The sequence below is a fragment of the Meles meles genome, chromosome 8, assembly GCF_922984935.1.
Source record: "Meles meles chromosome 8, mMelMel3.1 paternal haplotype, whole genome shotgun sequence".
Classification (NCBI taxonomy): domain Eukaryota; kingdom Metazoa; phylum Chordata; class Mammalia; order Carnivora; family Mustelidae; genus Meles; species Meles meles.
In genome coordinates this window covers 44,470,033-44,494,834 of record NC_060073.1, presented here as the reverse complement: position 1 = coordinate 44,494,834, position 24,802 = coordinate 44,470,033, and the positions used below count along the sequence as shown (strand labels likewise).

General features: G+C 46.3%; 1 protein-coding gene and 1 non-coding gene across 8 annotated transcripts in view; both read right to left on the bottom strand.

Moving 5' to 3' along the window:
- Positions 1–24,802, bottom strand: part of SERGEF (secretion regulating guanine nucleotide exchange factor) — a 219,057-nt gene that overhangs the window by 31,747 nt on the left and 162,508 nt on the right. The window lies entirely within an intron of this gene.
- LOC123950157 lies at positions 23,334–23,437 on the bottom strand. The gene has a single exon (XR_006820155.1). It is a non-coding gene; the product is annotated as a U6 spliceosomal RNA (small nuclear RNA).

Sequence of the window (24,802 nt, the reverse complement as noted above, 5' to 3'; positions counted from 1 at the left end):
GCAAGGGGAGCGTCAGGCAGAGGGAAAGCGGGCTCCCCGCTGAGCAAGGAGCCTGATGCTGGACTTGATCCCAGGGCCCTGGAATCATGACCTGAGCCGCAGGCAGACACTTAACGACTGAACCATCCAGGCATCCCACCACTTGGGTTTTAAAGCAAAAGGACAGATGGCTCAAAAGTCTAACTGGTCAGGAGCCATGGGAGGAAAAGAACGGATTTCAGTCAAGCATCTCCTGGAATCCATCCCTGATTCAGCTCCTTCCTTTTTGAATGCCCTCAGGTAAAGCACTTCCTTTCTGTGAACCATAATGTCCTCAGGTGGAAAACAGGACTACAGCCCATCTAACAGGCTATTCAAAGGCTATATGACCTTGCACTGTGTGGTGGGTTAGTGGCCCTCCAAAAGGTACGCTCATATCTTACCCCCCAGAACCTATGAATGTGTCCTTATTTGGAAAAAAGTCTTTATAGATGTGATTAAGTTAAGGATCTTGAGATAAGAAAATGCTTGGATTATCTGCATGGACCCTAAGCACCATCACAAATGTCCTCTTAAGAGAAAGGCAGAGGTAGGTGGGAGTATGGGGATGCCAGGTGGTGGGTATTAAGGAGGGCACGTGTGGTGATGAGCACTGGGTGTTATATGCAACTAATGAATCACTGAACACTGCATCAAAAACCAGTGATGTACTATATACTGGCTAACTGAATATAATGAAAAAATTTTAATAAATTAAAAAAAAAGACAACAAAAGAGAGAAAGGCAGAAGGGCTTCTTACACAGAGAGAAAAGAGGAGGAGGCGATGTGACCTTGGAGACAAAGACTGGGGTGATGGGGGCCATAAGTCATGGAATGCCGACAGCCATCGGGAGCTGGAAGAAGCAAACGGTGCGCTCCCCGATACAGTCTTTGCAGATGTAACTTTGTGACTATGTTCAGGTCCTTGAGATGAGATCATCTGGGATTACCCAGGTGGGCCCGAAATCCGATGACAAGAGTCCTTATAAGAGTCAGACCGGAGACACAAACACAAACAGGAGAAGGTCATGTGAAGACAGAAGCAGAGAATGTTCTCAGCCATAAGCCAAAGAACGCCGGGAGCCACCCCAAGACGGAAGAGGCAAGGACGGATGCTCTCCTGGGCCTCTGGAGGGAGCATGGCTTGCCGACACCTTGTTTTTCAGACAGAACTGTGCCCCTCGGACTGTGGTACTTCATTGCTGCAGTCCTGGGAAAAGAACACTGCTTATCTCCTTAGCTTATCACACATGGCAGCCATCTCCTGCTTTATGTCAGAGCCATACAGGCCACATGTATAAGAACGTGGGCTTCTCAGGGAGGGGGACTTTGTCTGATGAGGGTCACTCTTATAGCCTAACAATCAGCATGGTGTCAAACACATAGTAAAGGCCCAATCCGTTGGTCTGAATACATGAATGAACTGTAGTCTTCCAAGGCCAGGGGCCATATGTGATTTACTTCCATATCCTCAGCACCCAAAGTAGAGTACCACACTCCAGACCTGTGGAACGACCCCCTCCTTTCATATATTCTAGGGCCAAAGGGGCAAATCTTATCATGCCAGTAACCAGAAATAAACCTATGGGCTTCAAAGAGGCCTTCGGTTCTTTCTAGACCTTGTTTCCAAGCTCCTTCTAAACAGAAGCCTTGGAGAGAACCCATGACTGCAGAATCCCGGGGATGATATTGTTTAATTAAACAGAGACTCAAGTCACCAGCCTCTGGCTCAGGCTGGGCCTCTGGGACCTGAGCAGGCAACATTTCATCATTAGGAGGAAAGGAGATGACAAACTCTTTCCTGAAAGAACCCAGCAGGCAGTCAGAATTACTGGATGTGGATAAATAAAACCATTATTTCCGAATACATATCCCAGGCAGCACTAAATGCATTCTCCGTATCACAGGCAGGACTAAATTTAGAACTGGCAGTTTGAATCATATGCTGATTCCTGAAGAGAAATACCAAATTCAAGGGGCGGGGGGGGGATCAAGTGAAATATGAAAATAAAAATGCAGTCTTAATCCCTCAGAGCAAGCTGTCAAGAGAGGTGAGGGCAAAGTTTCCTGCACAGAAATCTGGCTAGAAAGGCCGTGGGCCGCGCTGGGGGGCCCAGGGCTCAGCCTGTGTGGAAGCCTCTGCAGCATGTCTGTGTGTGCAACTGCAGGGGCAGGAGGGGAATCTGCATGCTGAGCAGTGATGTGGGCACACTGTTGCCACAGCGCTGCCACACGCTGTCGCACTGAAGCCTTTTCTCAATCCTGCTGTGAGGGTGCCGGCACCCCCATTCTGTGGCTGAACCAAGTCCAACGGGGTGAGGGGACTTGCCCAGCTCACAGAGTCAGGGAGCAGGAGAACAGGGACTTATTTTAATCAAGTTCTAATTTTAGAAGAGTGTGAGATTTATAGAGAAGTTGAAAAGATAGTACAGCTCCCAAGTGCCTCTCTCCAAATAGGGGGGCCTTCTTATTAACCTCTTATGTGAGTGTGTGGCGCATCTGTCACAACCAAGGGACCACTATTACTCACTAAATGCTACACTCTGTTTAGACTCCCGGAGGTTCCCCTACGGTCCTTCTGCTCCAGAAGGCCATCTGGGACACCACGGAAGGCTTAGTTGTCACGTCTCCTCAGGATCCTCAGGTCTGTTACTGATTTCTGACTTCCCTGTGCTTGTCGGCCTTGACCGTTTTAGAAGTACTAGACGGTATTTTGTAGGATGCCTCTCAGTTTATTTTTTTCTGATGTTGTACTCATGGTTAGGCTGGAATTCACAGAAGTGAAGGGCCCTCCTCATTGCGTCATATCCAAGGTACTTAATATCAACCTAGTTTACCACTGATACCGTTCACCCCGATCATCTGGCCTCAGTAACACTCACTGGATTTCTTCCCTGTAAAGTTCTGCTTCCTTCCACCAGCCATCCCCTGTCTACGTTTTGGAAGCAAGTCACTGAGCAGAGCCCACACTCAGGGAATGGGAAGTTAGGTTCCAGCTCCTTCGCAGGGGAGAACCTACGTAAATTATGTGGAATTGTTCTGTATGGGAGAGCAGGAACTACAATCTGGTCTATGTGAGACATCACCTAAAATATGCTCCATCCCTCCATTTTTCTCTCTCATTGCATCCTGTTTTTTTCCTTGACAGTATTTCTCATAATTTGCAATTACATATTTACCAATGTTTTATGTATTTACCAATTTGTTGCCTAACCTTTGCAACTCCCTGTGTTCCCAGGTTAGCAGGCATCATGAGGTCAGGGACAGTTTTGCTCATCGCTGTAACCCTAGGGTCAAGCAGAATGCCTGACACTTAGTAGATGCCCAGTAAAAGCTTGGAAAATCCTGGTAGTATGGCAACAAGATGATGTCATCCCTGCCCTTGGGGCAGGCACAGATGCAAAACTTATTATATAAACTTCCACATACACACAAAGTAGAGACAATATCCTAAATAATTCTTAATTACAAGCAGTTCATAATGAATATTAAAATATACATGTAGGCAAAGTGCACAGGAATATAGGATAGGGAACACTGTACATCACCTCAGGTGCTTGCAGGAGGAAATGTTTGGGTGGCCTGAAAGGATGGATAAGATATTAGGGTGTCAAAGGGCAGGGGGTATAGTTCAGATAGAGGGAACTGGAAGGCAGGTGAGTGCAGGCATATTCAGGGAATGGGGCTAGGGACAAGGTGCCGGTGAATGGGTTAAGAAAAGGTTAGGAAGGCGGCTGAGGGCAAACTGAGCCATTCCCTCCAGCCCAGCAGGGGCACAGGCTACCCTGCGGGCAGCAAGAGCCTCTCCTCTTGTAGCTTGCTCACGGTACTGGTGGCGGCTCACAGGCTCTGAGAAGTGCGACTGTTCTTGTGACCGAGAAGCTCATTTCCAGACTGCTCATTCCCCAAAGTGCTCGTGCTTGCTGAGGTTATCTACTCAAGATCCATTCTCCAAGATTTCAGTCAGGGAAGCCACATGTCCAGCTAAAAGACTAATTTCCCAGCCTTCATTACGATTAGGTGTGGCTAATCGTAATGAATCAACTAGAATCAACTACATTCTGGCCAGTAAGTTGTAGATGGGCACTGCTGGGTATCACCTCAGGGTAAGTGCCTTAATAGGACTACTTTTTGTGCTCTTTCCATCTGTTTACCTCCTGCCTGAATATGGATGTGACAGCCAGAACTCTAGCAACTATATTAGACATGAGAAGGCCTTGAAGAAAGTCTAAGGACTTTCTTAGTCCTACTACGCCAGCCCCGGACTGAACATCACCAAGACTTCTCGTACATGTGTGTATCAGTCTCCTCAGGCTACCAATGACAAATACCACAGACTGGGTGGCTTAAAGAATAGAAATGTATTCTCGCACACTTCTGGAAGCTAGAAATCCAAAATCAGCATGCTGTTGAGGTTGGTTTCTGGTGAACCCTCTCTTTCTGGCTTACAGATGGCCTTTCCACTGTGCCCACATGAAGGGAGAGTGATCTCCAGCGTCTCTTCCTCTTCTGGAAGCAGCATGGTTTCTGTTTCTTTCTCTAGAGCAAAGAGCTTATTAAGACTGTGAGTGATCACTTCGAAATGGCACAGCGACTAGGGACTGGTAAATCCAGAAAGCTCTGAAGCTGGGACATTTGGTGTGTGACTTTATGAAGAAAGAGCAAGAAACAGGAGTCCAGAGAAAGTCCAGGGTAGGTGGAAGATGAAATACTGAGAATGAAGTCAGTACGACTGACCCAGAGTTCCTTTCTCGGTATAGCACAACAGGTGGCATCTTACGAGAGAAAGAGGATGGGTCTGAATGCCCACTCTGCTACTCACTACTTATAAGCTCAGTAATTTGTGGGTGTTACCAGCCCAGAGCCTTAGCTGCCTCATGTAAAATGAAGATGATATCTGTCTCTTGTGGGGATTAAATACCCAAACATTATACACAATACATATACATAATAACTCCGCCAGAGTGCAGTAACAAGTCACAACAGCCTACATATACAGGTCTTATCTTTGCCAGGCACTGTATTATACACACGACACAAGTTCTTTCATTTAATCTTCACCAGGAGGTAGATGCTATTGAAGAATTTAAAAACTGTTGGTTTCTCCCCAAAGCGATGCCAAGCCACATCCTTGGGTATTTTTAGAAGAAATGTACCAGTCCTTGGAAGGCTCTTTGCAGATCCAACCCATAAAAAGCAGCTGAAGTGACATCTATTTTGTAACCATTTGCAATCCCCAAAGTTTGCTGCAAATGGCAGAGACCTTTAACTCCCAGTCTCCCCAGCGGGAGTTCAGAGAACTCAAAGAAAACCCTACTAAGAGCCCCTTTCTAACCCCCATTTCATGGGAAGAAAGACAGTGAAGAACTTGGAGCATGCTATCGAAAAAGAGAGTGACCAGACTGGGCAAAGGAGAGAATGGGGAGTCATTGATCAATGGGTAGAGTTTCAGTATGGGAAGATGACAAAGTTCCGGAGATAGATGGTGGGGACAGGGACACAACAATGTCAGTGTAATTAATGCCACTGAATTGTACACAGAAAATGATTAAAATGGCAAGTTTTGTTATGTGTATTTTACCAGAATAAAAGCTATAATAGTAATAGTAACCATAATAATAAACAGAGTAACCATGGTAGCGAGTAGTCTAAATCCCACATTTGCTAGAAAGCACATAAAAGAACTCAGGTGTACTTTAGGGCTAAGTTTAAGGCTAAGTTTTAGGCTAAGAAAACTATTCTGGTTTTGAGAATAATGATATTCCCCATTCCTTATCAAGCACACCACCTATGTAGGCCCTTTATCTGCATTATCTTTATTCTCCAGTAGGGCTCTTCAAGGCATTTCTTGCTTAGAGAGATCAGGTGACCAGTCCAGGATCACACAACTCGAAAGCAACAGAGACGGGATATGAAACAAATCGGTTCAAAATACCGTGTCCTTCTACACCATGCTGCCTCTCACTCAAATAATAGATACCTGGATTTTAAAATGCTGGTGATTTCTTTTAATCTTATTATTCTGAATTGGGGGTGGGATACAGGAAAGTCAGATATCCATCTTCTTGAAGGCCCCCTGCACTGCCAGGGCATGTAGGTGAACCCAACCCAATGGCATCGGTGCCCTAGTTACTGATGCCCAGGGGTAACTATTCTAATAGGAGGAACCTGGAAGACCTTTGAGACTAGAAGCAGCAGAAATACCAGGTCGACACTACCAGGGGACTGCATCAGGACCCATGGACCGCAGCTAGCTCCCATGGCTGCGGAGGAGGCCATCAGCCAACAGAGGACACAAAGCAACGTCCAGATACAGTGAGAGCTACTGAAATCATTTCCCTCCAGCTCCTTCAAGTGTAGTCACCACATCCCAGAAGAGAAATTTGGAAGAGGAAGAGGAAGGAAGAAGATGAAGCAGGAGAAGGAGTAGAGACGGGTGAGAGGTTCTGAAGGCAAATCTGCTCAAATCCCAGCCCGTTGTTCCCTGTTGGTAAAAGCAAACTCATAATCACTCTAAAGCCAGCACATAATCTCATGACTGCCTTGGGTGTCCTCAGAAGTCTCAGGTATCACCTTCTCTTTTTCAGTGACCTCCCTCCTGCCATGGGATCTTGCCCTCTATGGACAAATGGGTTTGGGTCCTCAAGTCTAAGTCAGTATCACAAGTACCCATGATAACAAAGGTATTATGGCAGAGTCAAGGGATGGGTGACAGGAAAACAGGTTTCCCATAATGCTGGCTGTTGATCAGAGACTGCTAGACACCCACTCTGTTTCTTCCCTACTGGCCGAAATGTAGACTTGCTGACCCTGAGTTTGCTTCCAGAAGCAGGAGAGCTTTTTGTAAGAGAAGTGTTTGTAAACTTTCTCTTGAAAGAAAACAGAGAAATTATTTTTTTTTTTTTTAAACTTTATTTATTTGACAGACAGAAATCACAAGTAGGCAGAGAAGCAGGCAGAGAGAGAGAGGAGGAAGCAGGCTCCCTGCTGAGCAGAGAGCCCGATGCGGGGCTCGATCCCAGGACGCTGGGATCATGACCTGAGCCGAAGGCAGAGGCTTTAACCCACTGAGCCACCCAGGTGCCCCCAGAGAAATTATTAAGTTCTTCAGGAACGATGAGCCAGGCTTTGAGTAAAAACGATATTGGTGGCAGCAAGAAGTGGCTATTTCTTGGATGAGGAGGGGCCGCCTCTGCGTGGACAGCATCACCAGCAGCTGTATGCTCCATTCTGGAACTAGGGGCCAGTGAGGGCAAGGCTGAGAAACTCCACATCTCCTCCTGTCCTGCCCAGCCTCCTTAATCCCAGGACATATCTGCATCCTCGGGTTATTAAATCAGGAACTCAATATAATCTTACAACTGGTGTATGTGTGTGTTCCCACCAATTCAGAGACTCTCACTACCTTTCTCCCATTCTCCTTCAAGGATCTCCTCATTTAGCTGATCTGTGGTACTCATTTGTAACTGGGACCCATTCCTAGAAGCTGCACGGCCGCCCTGTACCAGCAGCAGGAGCCCCCTGCCGAGAAGGACCCCTGGGCCTCTGAGCGGCACCATGGCTGACCGGCCCTGGTGCGTGGCTCGAGCGGGACTCGGCTGGGCTCCACTCCACAACGGTGCTGGCTGTCGCCTGCTCACTTCGAGTGGAGGATCCGGCACTTATTTTAGGCCCTTATAAATAATACATTCTGTCATCTTGATTCTTCAAGGCCTTCTTTTAAGCTATTTTCTCCTCTTTGGGAAAACCTCTTTTACTCTATGAGACAGAGTTGTTCATAAATCAAGAGGAGTTCCAAGTGACCGAAGCCTGAATTCCTGACTTTGGAAAGAGTGGGATGCCACCAAACCTGACTAGTCATGGAAGATGCTGGCTTCACACAGGCAGAGGATCTTCATGGATGAAAACAAATGCTCACAACATCTGTGAGGCCTTGACCTCTGCCCCAAGAAGTCCTAGTGTCAGAAGTATCAAGAAGTACAAGAAGATACATTTGTACCTTGAAAAAGCGTCCTTGTCCTACTCTTCAGTGACCAGGAACCACTGAAGAAGTGCTCTTTAATTAATACAGCACAAAGGAGCTCACCTGTACAGTAGACAGAGCACTAAACTTGGAATGGAACAGGACAGGGCTTGAATCCTGGCTCTACTTTTTTTTTTTTTTTTAAGATTTTATTTATTTATTTGACAGACAGAGGTCACAAGTAGGCAGCCAGGCAGAGAGAGAGGAGGAAGCAGGCTCCCTGCTGAGCAGAGAGCCCGATGCAGGGCTCGATCCCAGGGTCCTGGGATCATTACCTGAGCCGAAGGCAGAGGTTTTGATCCACTGAGCCACCCAGGCGCCCCCGGCTCTACTTTTAATGTAATCTTGGGTAAATTCCTTAGTCTCTCCAGACTTCAGTGTCTTAATCAATGGGGATAAATCACTAAGTTCAGAGTCTCTCTTAAACTTTAATGGGCAGATGAATTGCCAGGGAATCTTGCTAAAGTACAGATTCTGACCCAGCAGATCTCAGCTAGGGCCTGAGGTTCTGCATTTCTAATTAGTGCTGGCCAAGGCCAATGGTTTGTGGATCACTGTTTGAATACAAAGGACATACATGGGCAAGGCACTAGGTGAAGGGTTATGTCAGTTTAAGTTTCTGATTCCTGAGCTAGTGTTGTTCTACCTTATAATGCAAAGAAGGTCATTCTGCAACTTAGCTTAGACTATGTATTAATCTTTGATTCTTTATAGGTAAGCCAAATACTGATTATTTACCTAGTAAAACAACAAGGGTTGGGGAAAACCACTTGTCACCAATCTTCCCTCAATCAACCAATCAATCAATAACCAACAAAGCACAATACATCAGCTGACTGATGTAAAAGGCAAATTTACAAAAAAAAAACCATCTCCAGCAGAACTTAAAATAATTTCAGATGAAAACTTCTGAGGTAACAATGTAAACGGCATTTCCTCCACATACAAAAAGGCACCGTTTTAAACCCCAGTATTTATGACTAAACCAAAGCTTTGACTTAACACTGAAGGCAGGTTTTGGGAGGGTGAAGGAGAAAGTAGCCAAGACCACTGAGTTTCTGAGATTGGTTTGAGGGAGCAGAGGGGAGCAAGGGGAGGAAACTGATGATAGAACTTGATGAAATGGAAGAAGGAAGCCAGTGGAAAGGACTGTGAAAGAGTCTCTCCTCCCTGGAACAATCCACATTTGTGTTCAAGACACAGCTCCAGGGTCACCTCCTTGGTGACACTCCCTTGGCGACACTTTCCCTGACATCTGGTTCCTGCTCTTGTTCCCAAAGCACTAATGACCACTTCTCTACCCCACCCACCCCACCCACCCCACCCCGAGCTGGCCTTGAACTGTCATTGAATGCTCATTTCCATATTGATCTCCAACCCTTTGAAGTCAGGGACCACTTTGTATTCATCTCCACAGTCTTAGCCTGGCACAGTGCACGGACACGAATTAGGCATGGATTAGGCACCCAGTGAATGATGCTGATCTGGACGCATGAGATGGAGGATACTAAAGAGAAAGCCTAATGACCCTGCCTCAAGGTTTATATTATATAAAGCTTTTAGCATTTTTCCAAAGTGCTTTTCTATTTTCATAATAATTGAAAACATAATTTCCCCATTTTCAAACAAGGAAACTGAAGCCCAGATTAAGAAAAATAAGGTGATCTAAGGCAGAGTCTCAAACTTTAGGTTCATAAGAATCACCTGGAGCACTTGTCAAAAATAGAGTCCCAAAAAAAAAAAAAAAAAAATAGAGTCCTGGCCTCCAGCCCCCAGAGATTCTGATTCAGTAGGTATGAGATAGAGCTCAGGAATCTGCATTTTAATTCTCCCCAGGTTCTGGAACAGGGGGTCTACAGTTCTGGGGCCAGGGCCCCAGATGACTAGAGCTCACCCCAGTGCCTTCTTCAGGCCAGGTACCCAGCATATTCTAGAGCTCAGTGTCTGTTGAAGGTTGTTTCAGGGCTTTGGTTCCAAACCTAGAGTCATGCGATAGGATGCTAGTCATACAAGATTGCACCTTCACAGGGCCTGGCAGGAAACCTAAAACCAGAGACACTCAGATGATGATGGCAGTTCCCATAGCCCACGTGTAAAACCAAGAAGCCAGAGTGGTAGCTGCGGGATGGATCACATTTCTGAAGACATTAAGACCTAGAAGGCCAGGTTCTGGAAAAGAACCAGACCCTCTAGGCAGCAGGGACCACCAAAAAAAAAAAAAAAAAAAAAAAAAAAAAAAGAAAGGAAGGAAGGAAGGAAGAAGAAAAGAAGAGAAAAAAAATTACAAAAAGGCTCAACTGAGGAAATACCGATGTGTTGGATACATCTATTTTGGATTTGTACTCCTTCTTCCTCACTGCAAAGTAGCTTACCGAAAGGAACCCAATGGTGCAATCCAGTAAAGAACAGCAACTGAAGAAAGGCAAGCAGACGTCTCCCTCTTGTTTGCCTTCCACATGCACACCCTGCTGACTGGACCTCTGCCTTGTCTCTCCCATCAGCCCCTTCCCATCACCCACCATGGCCCTGATTAAAGACCTCAGGTTTTACCTTTCTTCTGAACTTTATATAAAAGTCGCCTCAGGCTTTCCCTGTCACCCTTCTTTTTCCTTCAATCTTCCTCCACCAGAAAGACTGTGAATCTCCCAAGCACAGATCTCATCTTGGAGCGGAGAAGACCACTGGATCTGAATCCAGAAGATCTGGTTCTGGCCCTACCTCCAGCTCCAGCTCCGTCCTTAACGAGCTGCCTGACTTTGGGTTACTAACTTCCCTTTTTGGGACTTGGTCTTTACGTGTGAGGCAGAGGGCTGCACTGGCTCATCTCAAAAATCCTTTTCAATCATGGGATTTTATACATATTCCTGCTTAAAAACTATTAGTGATATCTTATTGCCTGTAGAATTAAATATACAATTGCCTCATCCTGGAACATTTAAGGAAGCCCTCTGTGATCTGGCCCAACCATGGACTGAATGTTTGTGTCCCTGCAGAATTCCTATGTTGAAATTCTAATCCCTGCTGTGATGGTGTTTGCAGGTGGGGCCTGTTGGAGGTGACTAGGTCATGAGAGTGGAGCCCTTGTGATGGGCTTACTGTCCTTATAAGAAGAGACACAAAAGAAAGCTTGCTCCTCTCTCTGCTCTCCACCATGTGAGCACACGGCAGGAAGATGACCATCTGTGAACCAGAAGGAGAGCTCTCAACCAAGAACCTGACCACGCCTGGCACCCTGATCCTGAACTTCAAGTCTCCAGAACCATGAGAAATAAAGGTTTAAGCAACCCAGTCTGTGGTATCTTGGTGTAGCAGCCTGAACTGACTCAGACAGGCCCCAGCTTTTTAAAAAGCATGATTCCCCTTCATGTTCCCTTTGTTAGAGTCAAAGTGAAGTATTCCTGTTTCTTCAATATGCCTGGAGTTTTCTGCTTCCTCAACGTTTTTGTCATTATTCTGGAAAAGCTACCACACCGATTTCGATGTGCATATGTGGACAATCCCTAAATTTTTCAAGGTCCAAATCACATGGATCTCTTTTAGGTTTCCCCTCCATTCCCCCGCTTCAAAGCAAACTCACTCCTCCGACTGCTGGTTCTTCATTCCACCCTCTTTCACAGGGGCACTACAGCTCTTCCTAGGCCTGACTCGAGGGCGGGGACTGTGTGAGTCTCCTCCCCACTTAGCACAGGGCCCTGCCCAGGGAAGGATTTGGCGAGTAACTGGGGATGGGGTAGGGAGGGGGGTAACTGTCAGAAAGCAGATGCTTTCATTATGATGAGATCCTGAGTTTCAGTAGCAGCCAGAGCAGAGAGGGTCACACAGGCAAACGGTTTCCAGTCTTACAAAAGAAAGAATAAAAATTCTTATTAGAGTCAACACATTTTTCTTTGAAATCAACTCCAAGGGTGTAGTCATAAAAAGGGGCCCACTGAGTTTGGCCAAGCAGTGCACCCACTGCTCATAAAAGCCAAGGGCTGAGCGCCTGAGGTGATTTTTCCCTGCCAACAACAGCTGAGGCTGAGGTGCTTGGTTTGGTGGTGACCTGCTGACTGGGAGCTCCAGGCTGTCACTGAGCACTGTCTTCATGGCCATGGTGGCTCTGGGAATTAGAAGCCACAGGGTGTGGTAAAAGACAGACTTCTTGCGTAAATGGTGTACTTGAAGGGATTTCTTCCTCTGACCTCCGCTGGTGGATCCAGCCTGTCCCAGCTTATTCTCTGCCCACCCAAGGTCACAGTCAAGTCTGTATATGTTTCATCTTCCTGTCTAGACCGTCAGTTCCTGCCTGGAAGGATCTCGTTCATCTTGTATATTGTTCATTCTCCTATCTCCCACATGCCTAGCACAAAACCCTGCTCATAGCAGATGTCAATAAATGTTCTCTGGATGGATGCTCAAATTTAGATCAAATTGACTCAAATCCCAATTAAAATCCCCAGTCAGGAAGACAAGATTTAATTCATATTTTTTTCCTACAAAAGGGGCAATCTTGCTGGCTAATATAGTCTAATACATTTTCTTCACAACTCAGAGACAGACACAGGTTCTGTTTTTAGAAGGCATATCTGAGATATTGTAAAGTAGTGCTGAATTTTGATATTTTGTTCTGATTACATTTGAGGCCTATCAGAAATATGGGGCGCCTGGGCGGCTCAGTGGGTTAAAGCCTCTGCCTTCGGCTCAAGTCATAATCCCAGGGTCCTGGGATCGAGCCCCGCATCGGTCTCTCTGCTCAGCAAAGAGTCTGCTTCCTCCTCTCTCTGCCTGCCTCTCTGCGTACTCGTGGTCTCTGTCAAATAAATAAATAAATAAAATCTTAAAAAAAAAAAAAGAAATATGAGCGATGACTTGGTTTGCTCTGAACCATTCTATGTATGCATCATTCTAGAATCCTAGGACAGCACAGTGAAGGTCTGTGGAGATCAACCAAGTCATTACGTGGCTGAGAGAAGGGAGGTGCAAGAGCTGGGCTTAGAACCATGTTTGGCGGCTGGTTCATCAGTTTTCTTTGCCCTGTTGGTTTACTCAGGTCCTGTGTTAGGATATGGAACTGGCATTGACAATCACAGCCATGACTGAGCTCTCAGACTAATGGTCACTTCCTGGTTCCTTAGCCCAGGATATTCTACTTTCTTCAAAGGAGCAACATGGCCTCTCTAAGACAGCTTCGTGAGGAAAGGACCAATGTCAGTAGGACAAGAAAGCCTTGTATTTACTGGAGCACTACACTTCCCTACAAGTCAAGGGCATCCATTCCAGGGCTAGTAGACTGGAACTCCTTAAAAAAGCCTAGTACTTTCTGCCACAGCACGGCCCCCTTGGAATTCATACAACCATGGCCATGCTCTGAATATCTTCCTTCAGAATAGACTGTTACTTCTCCCTTCATTGTTCTCCACCACGTCTTACACGATGGAGGCAACTTACGCTCATGGCTGATGAGACAACTGTATGAGGTAGTTTTGGGTCCTAAACATTCCCCCCCCTTTTTTTTTTTAAAAAAAGATTTTATTTATTTATTTGACAGAGAGAGATCACAAGTAGGCAGAGAGGTAGGCAGAGAGAGAGGAGGAAGCAGGCTCCCCACGGAGCAGAGAGCCCGATGCGGGGCTCGATCCCAGGACCGTGAGATCATGACCTGAGCCAAAGGCAGCGGCTTAATCCACTGAGCCACCCAGGCGCCCCAACATTTCCCCTTTTAAACTCATACAGACTCATCTTGTTTTGGGAATGGAGAATAGGCCTCATCCTCTGCCAGTTCTGGCTGACTGGAAGTGACTGCCTGGTGTGCCATGTTGAGAACATTTCTGAGGCTGCATCCAGACGCAGTAGGATATAGGGGATTTGATTGATTGGCGGTCTACAGGGGAGCTATTTGCTTTCTGCCATCTAGACCCTGGTTTTAAAATATGTTGGTCCCCTGGTGCCTAAAGGATTAAGTCCAACACTGTCAACGTGGTACATAAGACCGTTCACAGTGCAGTCAACAACCTTACACACCAGCCTGTGCCTCAGCCCCACACACCCTACATCCCAGCCATGCAGAGGTGTTTTCTATTTATTGAGTACACTCCAATCCTTCAGGATTCTGTGCCTCTGCAAATGCTATTCCTTTTTCCTGGAATGTTCTCTCTTCTGACCCCCCTACCCCTTCTTTTAGTAGAGAACAAATAGATATTGATGTTCAGAAACTGAATTGTTCCTGGCCATTAGTTGTATTATTTTAACTACAATTTTTAAATTGAAATATAAAGTATAGTGTCTTCTTAACCCCCTTTTAATGCCTAGTTTCTTTGTGAAGACCTTTCATACTTACTGCATGAAAAGGCAACCCTCTCCTTTGTGTTCCTACACCCCCTGGTTTGTCTTTTTGCTGATATACGGGCTGAGATTTACCTATTTATATTTCTACCTCCCCCAAGAGGGGAAGCCTAACGAGCAGAGCCCTATCTTATTTGCAAAAAGTAGAACACCAGCCACAGATAAGGCACTTGCTACAGGACTCATGAATGAATGAACTTGAAAACGCCTCCTTTTTTCACTTCTCCAAGATGTCTTTCTGAGATGCGAGAACCATCCCTTACCTACAGTCTCTCAAGTTTGCAGACGTGCATCCTGGCAGTGAGGTCTGTCATCCGCCAACATGTCCTCTGCTTGCCCCAGCTTAGGAACAGAAACTAGGCATCACTTTGATCCACACTAATTGGGTACTGAGTAGACTCAACAGAGCGGATTACTTCATCTAATCCTTCATCAAACCCTGTTGCCCTAACTTCAGCATGATCACAAATGTATCTGATAGTCTCCACTATCATAACTCTGTCCAGGCCATTGTCACTCTCCTGGGCTATTCTAACAGCCTCTTAACTGGCATCTCTGCTTCCCTGTTGACATTTTACAACCCATTCTTCATTTAGCCACCTCAGTCTTCTTTAAGATCACACCACTCCCTGGCTTAAAGCCCTTCAGCGGCCTCCCACTAATTCTAGAAAAAAAAAAAAAAATCCAAACTCTTCTGAGGCCTCCAAGGCCCAACATGATCCAGCTCACACTCTCTTATCTTATGGCTCCTCCCTCTGGCACACTGTGTCCCAGCCATCCTGATCATTTTACTCCTCTAAGGGCCAAGCCCTTTCCAACACCGGGTCTTTGTTCTCGGCTCTCTCAGCCTGGAATGCTCTTGTTCTGCTTTTCACTTGATATCTCAGCTCAAGATGTTGCCTCCTCGAAAAGTCCTTCCCAGACAATTCTATCCAAAGTGCACCAAATATCATCCAGTGGGACTCAAAATCTTTATGGGACTTAAAATCTAAAACCATCTTACTGACTTACTTATTTTTCCATCATTGACCTCTCACACTACAACATGAGTTCTGTGAAAGACAGATTCGCCTCCTTTACTGCCATAGCTACTAACACAGGGACTGGCTGAAGTAGGTGCTGAGGGGTTGGGGGCTGGCGTGGATCAGTCAGTTAGGACTCTTGATTTCGGCTCAGGCCACAATCTCAAGGTCATGAGATCAAGTACCACGTCCAGCTCTGAGCTCAGCATGGAGTCTGCTTGTCCCTCTCCCTCTCTCTTCCCCCCACTCGCACTCTCAAATAAATAAATAAATAAATAAGTAAAATCTTAAAAAAAAAAAAAGTACTGCATAAATAAATTTTTACTGAAAGCCAAATGAATACATTTCTGAAGATCTCCAAAGACAGGGCTCTGATTTTATCCCCTGACCTACTGCATACTCCTTTTAAACATGAAATTATGATAAGCTGGAGAACATGATGCTGGGAGTCAGGAGACCTGGATTCTAGGTCACTTCCATGTGTGGCCCCTCGTAAAACCCAACACAACAACGTGAAAGATCCAGGCAGGATGCCAAAATAAGGAAAATAACCTGTGTCTGCCTTAGAGAAAGTCAGGAAAGGGGAGAGCCCTGCAGCTGGAGAGGCCAGAATAGGCTTTAGCGTTCCAGAACACAGCCCTGGAGCAAATGTCAGGGGTGTGGTGCAGCATGCCAGGGAAGGATGGTGTTTCTTGAACTGGCAGAAGACTAAACAGGCGGTATCTGACAGGGAACTCAGATCAGAGGCTGCAAGTGGCCTCTGAGGGGGCGGCGGATATGATGAAGAAAGCTAGGGAGAGGACTTCAGCATGACCTCAGTTTCTAAATGTATTAAATGCGATGCAGTGGAAGGACCACTGGATTAGGACACAGAGGGGGAACTAGAGAAGGCAAAGGAGCACTGACCTAGCACCCCCCGGCCACTGCATTTCTGTGCTAGGCAGTGCTCCCACATAACCTCCCTCCTCCAGTCCTCATAATCACCCTCCCAGGGAGGGAGCAATATTCTCATTTTATAGAGAAACTGAGGCACAGACACGTTACTTTAGGTCTCTGAAACTCAGGATGCTTCTCTATAAAATGGGTCATAATAGAACCCATCTCCCAGGTCTAACATGAGAAAGCAGGGAGACGTGGTGGGGGAGTACCTACATTGTGCCAGCTGTTTTGTAAATTTCATTGTTACTATTAATATTAATAACCGCTTGTAATATCAACCATTAGCTTGTGCAAAGTCACACAGCTCACAAACATCCAAGGTGAGCTGGGAATGCTGGATGGGGTTTTCATGGTCAGGCTGCCCCACAGAAAACCAGGAACTGAAACACAGCTCTGTCAATAATCAGCCGTGTGACCTCAGATAACCTATTGCCCCTGGCAAGAGCCATGCTCCCTTCATTGGAATAAAGGGGCCAAGAACTCCACCATCTACAGGGCCTAGAAGTAGGCCGGAGGAGTAAAGAACCAGGGAACGTAACTAAGCCTTGTGTGTGCAGTTGGGAATCAGTATATCCGTGATAAGTACCCCAAATGGGGACAAGTGTCTTCAGGTTGCCATGATTCAAGTGTGTTATATGGCGACACATGAAGCCAGAGCCCTGCCTGGGGTGCCATGGATTTGCAGGCAGCAAATGGCCTTGAGCTGACAGCGACTCTGCTAGCTCCATTCAAAGGCTAGTCTATAGCTTGTTACTGTTGGAAAATAAAAACAGTGTGAACTTGCTAAGACACCCTCAGAAACATGCTACAGGATTTTAGCCAATACCTTAGGAAAATCACTCCTCATAAAATCAGCTTTAGGAGAGAGCTGGTGTGAAAAAGGGACACAGCCAGAACTCTCCAGGGGGCTGAATGCAAGCAGTGTGTCACCTTGGGCGCCCCAGAGGACTTTCTGTGAAGACTGAGTGAGTTCTTTGGGGAAACTTAAGCCGAGTGGACTACTTCAAGGAGCGAGCATCTCCTCAGGCAGAAGCGGGACAGTGTGTCCCTGCCCACTCCAGGCTGCCGGGGAGCTGACCTGCGCCCCACATCTGTGCTCTGGGAGTAATAAACGCTCTGAGCGGAGTGTGCAGACCTGGGCCATGTACGCACCCCGTAGAGGTGATGGCTGATCAGAGGCACCGCAGGCTTCACCCGTTCTTACATCCTGGGGTGCTGGCTGAGAAGCTTAACTCATGGGACCTCGGTAAATACACAGCTCTGCAGGGTATCATGACCCTGGCTTGGCGGACTGGGAGAAGGAGGTGCAGAGAGCAACTCGCCCAAATCACACAGTTTTGAAGAGGTGGAACTGGGATTCAGCCGAGATGCTTCCGACTTTAAGCACCCTTCAAGTCCTCGACAGACTTAACTTGTCAAGGTGAAAGGCAAAGCCAGGAATCAGAGCATCTTAAGAGATGCAATTCTCAGCCCACCATCCACCTGAGGAAGCAATCTCTCTGTCCCACCAGACACAGGGACACCTCCGCTAACAGGGGCTCACCATCTGCTCCTGTTCTGAGGTTCTTTGTCCCACTGACACAGAGAAGGTGAGCTTTCCTTGAGTACCTGACTTGGCATTGTTTTCCCCCCTCCCTCACTGCATGTTAAATATACTAGGGGATTTAAAAGGACACCTATGCTCCCTTTCATGATGGTAATCACTCCTGTAGCTTGTGAGTTTAGATTTTCGCCAGGCAAACCCATTCTTAGAGCATGTATTATTCCCCGTGGGTATTCATAACCCTATCACACGGTGCCAAGGCTGGTTGTGTCACTCTGCTGCTCCCCTCCCCCAACACCCACCCTGCTTGCTAGTCCTCAACCATCTGATGGTCCTCGACCATTCCACGGGAGGACACAAAGCCTGCTCTGCCACTTCTCTCCCCTCACAGGGACACAGAGATGCTCTTAGACAATAAACCAGCGCACGTGGCACCGACGAGGGGTGGGTGGTGGGGCTCAGACTGCCCAGCTGAGTCCCATTCAAAGTAAAAAACTGGCATTGATGTAGTTACTGTCTAGGGAGACTCTGCAAAAGACAGGAGGCCTGAACATGGACCTGGGAGTCGCAGCTGCAGAGGGAGCCCCTGACAAACCAACTCTCAGAACTCAAGGACATGCCCCCTCGATAAAAGTCAGCAGCTCCGCATCCTGGGGAGGGAGTATTCAGAGAAAGGGCAGCATCCTGCTGGCATCTTTATGATCACAAGAAGAGCAATGCCAAACGGGTTCTGGGGATGTTTCTGACTCGGCATTGTGCCTGCCACATTGTAGATATATATTAAGAGCAAATATTTTAGTAATAAATGAATAAAGAAATGAAGAAAAGAACATACATCAAACACAAATATCTTACACACAGATTTGGGGAGGAAGGCACCTCAAACGACATGCATCAATATTTTAGCTGTTTCCCCTGAAGAAACAGACTCTCCCCCAGACTGTTCATGGGTCAGACTTCATAGGCTGAATTCTCTCATGTGTCCCTTTTCAGGATATTCTGGTAAGGAAACAGAACCACAAGGACCCACCGTAGGTCAGACTTCATAAGCTCAATTCTATCCTGTGTCTCTTTTTAGGATGTTCTGGTTAAGGAAACAGAACCACGAGGGGAAGCAAACCAGGAGTCCACAGACCAACTGGAGTAAAACAAGCCCGACCCCAACAGATGCTTGATCTGGGTCAGACTGCCCAAAGGTATTTCAAGGCCATTGTGCCCTCCCACAGATGCCCCCGAGCATGGGACATCTATGCTTGGATGTTGAAAACCACCCAAGCACAGTGTATTCGGATTCTCAAACCAAGATATTTCTACCCAAATCAGGTTTTCTTCTACCTTTTTTTGTTTGTTTTTTTAAGTTTAGAATGGCAAGAAACCTGGTGGTTGTTTTTTGTTGTTGTTGTTTTTGGTTTTTTTTTTAATTTAAATTCAATTTAGTTAATATTTAGTGTACTATTAGTTTCAGGAATAGAATTTAGTGATTCATCAATTGCATATAACCCCCAGTGTTCATTATATCACATGCTCTCCTTAGCACCCATCACCCATCCCCCTCCCACCTCCCCTCCAGCAACCCTTAGTTTGTTCCCTATAGTTAAGAGTCTTTTATGGTTTGTCTTCCTCTCAGTTTTTATCATGTTATTTTCCCTTTCCTTCTCCTAGTTCATCTTTTTGTTTCTTAAATTCCCTATATGAGTGAAAGCATATGGTATTTGTCTTTCTCTGACTTACTTTGCTTAGCATAATACTCTCTAGTTCCAACCACACTGTTGTCAATGGTAAGACTTCATTGTTTCTGATGGCTGAGTAAAATTCCACTCTGTATCTATATCACCTCTTCTTCATCCATTCATCTGTTGATGGGCATCTGGGCTCTTTCCATTGTTTGGCTATTGTGGACATTGCTGCTATGAACCATGGGGTGCATGTGTCCCTTCGAATCATTATTTTTGTGTCCTTTGGATAAATACCTAGTAGTGCAATTGCTAGGTCATAGGGTAGTTCTACTTTTGACTTTTTGAGGAACCTCCATCCTGTTTCCCAAAGTGGCTGCACGAGCTTGCATTGCCACCAACACTGCAGGAGGGTTCCCCTTTCTCTGCATCCTTGCCAACATCTGTCGTTTCCTGACTTAATTTTAGCCATTCTGACAGGTGTGAGGTGGTATCTCACTGTGGTTTTGATTTGTATTTCCCTGATGCTGAGTGATGTGGAGCATTTTTTCATGTGTCTGTTGGCCATTTGTACATCTTTTCTGTGGAGAAATGTCTATTCATGTCTGCTTCCCATTTCTTGACTGGATTTTTGGTTTTTTGAGTGTTGAGTTTGATCAGTTGTTCTTTAAACTCTTTGCCCATAGCTATATATAAGACACCATCAAGGCCTGAGTTCTACTTCCTAAATATCTCAAACCCCCTCACTCCCCTCATCTCTGCCATCACTAGTCCTGCTCTGCCCAACATTATTTCTCACTGGGACAAATGCAAAGCCTCCTCTGTACTAGTTTCCCCATGACCAGTCTTGCACCCTCCAACCCACTCCCAAGACCACTGTCAAAATGATCTCTTGTAAATACCAAATGGGTCATATCACTCTCCACACGTGCAACACACACATATTTTGCTCCAAAGCCTTCAATGGTCCCAATGCTCTTAGAATAAAGAAAAAAATTCCTTAACAAGGCCCTGATTTCCCTTTCCAGTCTCTTCTGCTCTTCCCCACTCTCTACACTCAAGTCATACTGAAACTCTCAGGTCTCTAAAAGCACAAAGCTGCCTCTCACCTTCGGGGCCATATGGATACATAGGCTCAGAAAGCTTCCTCCCCAACGGCACCTACTTCCTTCTCCTATTAAACCACTAATGACCCTTCAGATCTCAGTTCAGATGTCACTTTCTCAGCAACTAAGTCAGGATCCCTGTTATATGCTCTCATGACAGCTTGTCCCATTCTCTCCTAGTATTTAACCTAGTTTGTAATTTTATATGACTGGCACAACTAGTTCCAAAGTACCATGCATGTGGTATTCATGCAGTCCTCCTCATACTATGGGGCATACATGATTAATCCTATTTTGCCGATGAAGAAACTGAGACTCAGAGGGGGCTGGCTAAAACGTGGTGGGGCCAGAATTTGCACCCCAGTCTGACTCTAAAGTCTATAGTCTTAATTACCACCAGCTGCCCAGCAAAATGGAGCTAATCATACCTATTCACGGTGATGTGAAAATTTCAGCACAGTAGGCCCTGGGTAAGGGGTGGCTGTTATGATTACTGTGGTGCTGGAGGCATTGTGGGGGGATCGTTTACCATTTTCCCCAGGAGAGAGCTAATCTGATTGCCTTTCTGGGGCTGTAACAGTTGGACTTGGTTTGAAAAAGAGACTTTTATGAAAAGCAGCACGCTGTGGCAGTTCCAACACCGAGTATGTGGAGACGGGAGCTGAAGTGCTAACAAAACCAACCCTAAGATCTCTGGCCCCGGGAACTAACCATTCTGAATGAACTCGGCTTTTTCACGGTAAGCCCAGACATTCGGCCTGCATGGGGAATCCAAACCTACAATAGTTCCTTGCATTTCTTTCACTACTTCTTTTTCTGTGTTCCTGCAGCGGGGTAAGAGAGAGACCACGCTGCACCTGGCATCTGATTCTGAGTCTGAATTCTGACATGCCCAGGGCCAAGCAAGCAGGGATCCACCAAGGTGCCTGGGTCTCAGTCAGAGCCTCGGGGTCCCTGCAAGCCAGGAGGCAACAAAGGACCACAAGTCATTCTCTTGGCCTGCTTGGGGATGGTCCACTCTTCTGAGTTCCCCCTTTTCCTGTCATTCACCTGCAGCCAAAGGAAATGAGTCCTACTATATGTCCAGAACTTTAATGTGCATATTCTGATGTGGTAAGTTAATCCTCACAAATGTGGTGAACAATAAGAGCCTTTATTCTCATTTTATAATGAAGGAAACTGCATTTTAAAGAAATTAAATGACCTGGGGCAAATCACTACATAGTAAGAGGTGAAAGAAATTCAAATCCGGTTTTGTTAGATTCTGAAATCTGTATTTCTATTTACCATATCAAAAGACTTAGAACGACTGAGTGCACAGGAAGAATTCTGGAAATTACTTGGATGTACAGAGTGGTAGTGAAGCCTATTTGTTCCCTCCTCTGGCTTACTAAGCACCTCCTCTGTGCCCAACATGTGTGGGATGCCAGCGACACAGAGGAGGCGAGATATGGCCCCTGCTCCTGAGAGGGTCACAATATAGTGAGGGCGGCTCTCTGGGGGAAAAAGGCTAAGACAATATCAGGAAACTGAGCAAGAGAGAGAAGGCAGAGGATTCAAAAACATCAGATCCAGATGGGGTTCTTGGAAGACAGCTACTCAAAACCTGGCTGCGTCACCTGGAATCACCTGGAAGATTATTAGAACTAAAAATTTCTAAGTATTCTATTCCCAGTTCTACAAATGTGCAAGTGGGCCCAGGAATCAGTACATTTCACCATTATCCTAAGTGGTTTGGCAGAACTAGCTTCCAGTCCAGGTGAATAAACCACGGATCCATCCCCTTTGCTTGGCAGGTATGAGAGCAGATGGGCAAAAAGGGAACATGACTAACCCAAGGACACACAAGAGTCAATGCTTCAGACTCAGGTCTCCAGCTCCCAGCCGAATGACTTGAAGTCAATTTTCAAAAATTCCGAATGATTGACTTGTAAGCATTACACATGCATTGATAAATGTACAGAGGACGTCTTTTACGCACATGTACTTGGTAGTTCTTTCAGGACAACGTTATGTGCCTTCTGGAAAAATAGTTTTTATAAAAGCGCAGTGTGGAAAAAAGCACAGATCAATGTAGAAGACTAAAATAGACATAGAGAATGGGTAGAGGTTTTCATAATCAAAAACAGTTTTCTCTGCCCTCTCCTACCTCTGACCACCTCTATCCTAGGGGAGCACTATAGGGCAATAAACTTTATTAATTAATTAAGGACAGCACTTCAAGGTATGGGTTCCCAGAGTGTGATGTAGGGAAAGCAACAGACAAACAAGGACTTTGGGTTGGCTAAAGCCTTGCTACGCCTACAGCATCTTTCTCCACCCAGGAGCGGACATTCTGGTCACTGAAAAAGTGCTGAGCCGCCTGCTCCTGACTTATCCACAGGCAGCTCAATCCCCTTGCCTCCCCAGAATATCAGGGTGACCCTTGTCGTTCCAACCTTAGATTCCTTCTACTGGAAACATGTAGGTGACAGGCAAAGGTCAGCAGTACCGAGGCTTGTGGGGAAGCAAGCCTTTCTGCAGGTGTTCTGTGAGCTCACTGAGCTGCTGCTCACTAGCCACTGCCGCTGGGTCTCCTTCTTTTTCAGTTCCACAGAGGCTTGCCGAGACTGCTTACGGAGCACTCTGACAGCAAACTCGGCAGGCTCTGCCTCAATTTCCTCACATCCTGCTTTTGGGTAGTCTCACTGGATTTCAATCCCGTTTGCCAATATGCGTGTCATCCTTGCACAAGGCCTCTGCTGACCTTCTCTGTATCATCCCAATTTTAGTGTATGTGCGGCCAAAGCACCCACCCAATTCCATAACCTTCTGAGGCCCAGCTACCAGAAACTACTCCTTCCTCTTTTGCTCGCAAGCCCCAGGCTCTGAGGCTGGTAAGGGAGTCCAGAAGCGGTGGTTAGAGTGGTAGGTAGGAGAGACTCAGCAGAGCTCAGCGTTGGAGAAGCTAAATGCAAAAAGGCTTCCAAGGAGGGGGGCAATAGCAGTGTTGGGAGGGAAGGGGCCTCAGGAGGACTGGAGGAGACACGGGCTCAGCTCACTGGCCTCCCCACCCGAGCTCTGTCACTGATATGCCAGGCAAGTCACAGCCTTCTTTTAGCCTCATTTTTCTCATCTGCCAGTGAGGAAATTGAATTAGCTTGTGTCCATGGTTCCCATCCAGATTCTGAAGTTCTATTTTTTTCTTTTTTGGCATTGGATGCAAATGACTAAGATTGACACTATGACTCAATAATAAATGTTTATAACCCAGAACTACAGATTCTGCAATCTTAGAGCTAGAAATGAGTGACCGATCCAGTTTTTCTCTTTCCTACCCATTTGATGATGAGGAAATTAAGGCCCAGAGAGGGACTATAAATTCTCTGAAGGCTAGGACTATCTGTCTCATTCCCCACTGCATGCCTGGTGCATTTTCCAAATGTTTGTTGAATGAATGAATAAATGAACAAATGAATGAATGAGTGAACAAATAACCTCCCTCCAAAGTCACGTGGCCTGGAGGCAGGGGAAATATCCTCACCCCTTGCCTGGAGGGAGCGGGATAACACAGAAGCCTCAGGCTGCTTCTGGCCCTTGAAGGTATGGTGCTCTCCAGCTGGAGAGCCCGAACAGAGCCAGGAACAAATTCTCAAGGCTGGTGGTGCCAGCGGCGGTTGGCCACAAAGAGGGCTTCTGCTAGAGTCCTCTGTGCTGTGCATAATGAATCACGATATGTCAATTACTACATTCTGTTAACAAGCTCGGGTCCGCCTGTGCATCGCCAATGAGTGCCCCACAATTTGCCACAGATCTGTGGCAGAGGATTCTGAGATACTCCAGGCCCGGGGAAATCAGGTGGTTGGTTTGTCTTTGGCAACGACTGCCCTCAGTGATTGGGCAGCAGTATGTAGGGATGTACGTACTCCTTTCTAGGGAACAGGTCTGTGTCCTGGAGGGAAAAGGATGTCTGACTCAGCTAAGTCCAGCTGGAAGAAGCCATCTCTGTACTATTTTGTTTGAAGTACTGAACAATATGGGGCAGGGTAGAGTGGGAATTAAAAGATCACCCCAAGCATGGTTTGATGGCCTGGTCATCTATCATCAGCTCTGAAGTCACAAACAGGATTCAAAATCTGCCTTTCCTACGTATGAGCTCTGTGACCTTGGGTAAGTC